The following is a 5,014-nucleotide window of genomic DNA, read 5'->3' as shown; positions in this document are numbered from 1 at the left end:
ACAGTAAACTACTAAGGGTGACCAAGAAATGCCACCCCTGGAATGTGAAAATTAATAATGAACATTTGCGAACAAAAGCTTTTACAGATCATAGACTTCACACTCCATTGTCCCCTGCCACTACCAATATCTGTGGTTTAACCAGTTGGATGAGGCCCTGAAGACAACTCTGATTTTTTTATTCAGACCAGAAGCCCAGCAATCCCTGATCCAGCACCCCCAGAGGTATTGATTCACTTGGAGGACTTAGTGACCACAAGCATATTCAGGGTGGCGACAGGAACTGGGAAAAAAAGTTTCCCTGACTTTTCCCTGATGAAGTTCACCGAATTTCCCCGATTTACGTTACCAATGATAATGGTTTCTTTCCTTTTACATTATCTGAAAACCATTGTATATTAAATAAAATGCAGTGTTTAAAATGTTTCGATCTGTTAATTTAAAATATTTTGAAAAGAAGCTCCTTTTTTTTAGTAAAAATAGTACATTAAATTATCCACAATGAAATATTACAGTAAATCTAAAACAAATACTTTGCTTCCAGTAACCAGTTAACATAAGATTTCTAAGAAATTATCAAAACCACGCTTGAAGACATATCTAATCATGATAAAACTAAAAAGTTTGTTTGGAAATAATTTTGAACTGAATTTTCAAGCAGTATAATTGTTGCTGGGAGAATAACAAGTAATAGTGATAATGCTTTTTTACTTATGTAAATAATAGAAATATTTATGTAAAACAAATTGAAACCTTTTAACAACCAGTCCTATTGAGCTATTCTCTAATCAAGAACTTAAGTTTAAATGAAGGAATATAGCATTTTAAAAATATTTACTTATGTACACAACTTAATTTCAAATGATTTCATTATTAGTCGAAAAAAAATCTTTTGTAACAAACAACATTAAAATGCAAAAAACAATTATATGCTTGAAATATACAGTACATAACTTGGTTTTAAAATTTAAAAAAAATTAAGCCTGGGAAAAAAAAGGTGATTTTCATTTTACATTTAATTTTGGCAATTAAATCGAAAATACCAAGTAATAGCTTTTAACGGTATCAATTTAGAAAAACAAAGATCTTTTCTTGAAATCGTGAAACCAGTATGCTAATAACTTCAAAGCAATAAGTAAAAGTAAAGGAGCCAAGTCATTTATGACAGCTTCCTATTTGCTTATAGGGTTGTTAATTTTTCATAGCAAGGAGCAAGTGGCAGAAAAATTCAAGCTATGTAAAATAAACTTCTTTACAGATATAGAAGCTTAGGAAGTTCATCCTGTGGTTAATAACTTAAGATTCAATACTTTGAGGAAAAAAGGTGCATAATGTATAATCGCACATCACTAATTTTACTCTTTTTTAAAACAAATAATTGGCGCGAAATGCACAGGAAAAAAGGGTATTGAATTTTACAAAGCAATAAAAAAAGGTTCTTCATTTGATCAATTTTTCCGGAATATGTATTATTTTTTCAAAATTCCCTGATATTTCCCTGTTCAGTAAAGTTCCCTGATTTTTCCCTGATCTGTCGCCACCCTGATATTACCAGTGTACCAGTCACCATTAATGAACACAGAGGATCTTAGACCAGCTGGGATCAAACCCGGGACCCTCTGGACTAACTGATATTTTTGTTTTCTCTACGCAAAACTACCATTCAACCTAGATTGCTTGAAGACATTCTGTAGAGATGCTGTAATGGACATCAACAAACAGTGTATGGCGTTGGGTGAAGAAATTTGAAAACAGAATTGGAAAGTATAGGAGAATCGAAACCATCAATCACCTTTCCAAAAAACTCTGACATATTGGTTCAGGGAGACTGACATGTAAGATAAATAAATACCTTTGTGCTGAACAGTAGAGTAAGAAATAAACAACGTCAGAAAAGCACAAATTCGCAGATAACTGCAGACAGGTCTTTTGTCGGATGTCTTTTCATCCATAAGCTCATTACTTTTGGCATTGAAAAAGGTGTCCCCTGTAACGCCGAAAGACGTGTCTGCAGTTATCTGCAAATTTGTGCTTTTCTGACGTTTGTTTCTTATTAGACAGACATTGTGTCCCCTCAAAATATTACTGATGCATTGCTTGATTCTGCCCAACACGTAAGTACTAACTTGTGATACCAAAGTTTTGGCCAAGTGGATTCCCTATCAATTGATTTTTTATAATGGAAATATATGAATGGAAATTTATCAAGAGTTCCTGGATACATTGATTTGTTCTCTTCTGACTTTTACCTGCTTGAAATCTATGGACAACAATTTACATGGTTTTAGATTAAAATACTCAAGCAAAATTATAATAACTTAAAAATCATTTGCTGAAGAACAAACTATGATTTTTTCCAGAAATAGTTTTCATACCCTGTTTCAGCTACCAGTTTGTTGGCAATCTTGGCTTCAATGAGATGACATCTGTATCCTGCTTGTTTATTGTCTATTCCAGCTTAATGACCAACCGTCCATAACAAGGACGAAACAAGTCTCTGGATGGTACGACCAGGCTGTCAGTATATTGCATGTCCTTGATAGCTTGTTCGTTACTTGGTGGCTTATTTTACATTTTAATGTTTTTTACTTCGTTTTACAAAAAAGGAAGTATTGTATTCGCAAAAAAAATTTCACCCGAAATCGGCCTTAATTTCCATTTTGCTCACCCCCAAATCAATATTGAGTTATTTTTCAACCCGACCACACGTGGATATGTGCCTAAGAATATACAGACACCCGAAACATCCATTTTGACGATCCCCGAGTTAATTACAACGAGTTTTCTCATGACATCTGCATGTATGTGTGTCGCATTACTCAAGAACGGAATGTCCTAGAAAGTTGAAATTTAGTACGTATACTCCTAGTGAGGTCTAGTTGTGCACCTTCTTTTTGGTTGCATTCGGATGCTCCAAAGGGGGTCTTTCGCCCCTTTTTGAGGGAAGTCATTGTTAATTTCGATGTAAACTCAAGTGGTGTTATAATTTGGCGATATATCGCCAGCCTTTTGGTCGACAAGTTTTGTTGCCAACTTGGTGACAAATTTGCCGATTTTTTATTCATTTATTTTTTTAATTCTTTTAAATCTGGTTTCAATTTGGCTACTGTTGGTGATATTTAAAGAGTAATCAATTGAATCATATTAAAACTGCCAATGAGAAAATGACATTAAATTGGAGTAAAAGGAAGTCATGTGATTCATACATCAGCTCGTTTTTTTATAGATTTTTCTTTACATTTGAATAAAACTTTTAGCTTTGTTCTAAGGTTTTTTTTTTTTTTTTTTTTAGAAGACCATAAAAAGACAAAATAATGATCCCTAAACAAGTATTTTCGATTTAACTTTGACCTAACATAAGAGCAATGAACGAAGTAAAAAATATTCGGCAAGATTTTAAATGAGCCAGATGATGTATGAAAAAGTACTCAATTCATTCTTTGTCTTTGCATAATTTTATATAAGTAGGAAAATGTTCAAAAAGCTATTCATTTAAGAAGTATTTCCTCCAACACACATATGTGAGTTTCATGCCCATATTCTTTCGAGTTATTGAACAACATTGATTATTTAATAGACGTAAAAAAAGTAGTGTGGGGCCACATCAAATATTTTGTTTTTAAAAAGATCTTACAAGCAGTTGATAATCTATAAAAAATCTTCTAAAACCATTGATTTTGGGGATTTGTTCTTTTAAAATCTATCGCAAAATGCGTTTTGCTGAAATTTTTTTGGAAATTTGTGTCATTATTATAAAATAAAAAATAATTAATACTAATATCACAAATTTTTAATTCAAATAACAAGCACAATAACAACAGGCAAAATGTTCAATGCTTAGCAACTACATCACAAGTTGAAAAAATTCAATTTCAGAACAAATGCACTTTAGTAAAGTTCTTTCCAGTGTACAAAAAACACATGATGTAAAAAAATATTCAACATATTTATGTGCTTAATCATGCACATATGAATGCATGTGAAAGCAGTAAAATGGTAAATAAATTACAAGGAATCACATTACAATATTAATGCAATCCATAAAACTTGATGATTTTCAAATTACATGAAGAAAGGTAACAAATCAATAATCTATAACAATTTAAAGTAATGCACTGGGTTTACCTCTAACATTGTTCAGTCTCACATGTTCAGGGCCCGATAAGATATTGGTGGCCCCCCCCGTAGTCACACTTTAAACAAGAACATCCACTGGGATCCAGGAGCGCCGACTGTCAAAGCTGCTGCAGTGCCCAAACACTGCACTCGCTCAAAACATTTGTTGAGGTGCAGAGCATCTCACACCTTACTTAAGCAGAGAAAAGAGGAAGTAAAGGAGAAAAACTTAATCTTTTTTTTCCCTTAAATAATAAACTTGAACTTCAACAATTTTAGCCATTTAGGGACACTTAAAAAGCAAAGGCCTTAGTCCAAATCCTATTCAGTAATCAGGCCCTGATCATGTTGAGTACCCTAATACAAATTCTCAAAGATGACTGACCATACCATTCTGGTAGGCAATTGAGTATTCAAAGTGAGAAATGCCAACAAAAGTGTGGTTCCCCCCCCCCCCATTTATATTGTGAATCCTTTTAATTATTGCCCTCCGCCCCAATTCCTTCAACATCCCCCACCTTCAAAAAAAAAAAAAAAAAATCGAAGGTTATGCAAGTCTGACTGCATTATTTTAGATTTTTTCTTTTTTTTTTGGGGGGGGGGGGGAAGCAAGAGCTTTTTAATAACTTATAAAATTTAGAAAGTTGCCGAAGAGTGTTAAAACATTTGCAGGCAAACTTGTTTGTGACAACACTGCTTTTAAGGAGACAAAAGTTTAAATGTTGATAAATTGCTGGTCCCATTTCATTAAACTATCTGGCTTCCTTGGCATATTATGTTGACCTTGACTGTAATGTAATTTTTTCCTAAATACCAGTTTTGATTTTGTTGTTTTTTGATAAAATTCTAAGATTTTAAGCTGCAAGACAGTCATAAGTGCCCTAGACTTTTCACCTTT

The sequence above is a fragment of the Uloborus diversus genome, chromosome 4, assembly GCF_026930045.1.
Source record: "Uloborus diversus isolate 005 chromosome 4, Udiv.v.3.1, whole genome shotgun sequence".
NCBI classification, from domain to species: domain Eukaryota; kingdom Metazoa; phylum Arthropoda; class Arachnida; order Araneae; family Uloboridae; genus Uloborus; species Uloborus diversus.
Note: the sequence above shows the minus strand (reverse complement) of the source record.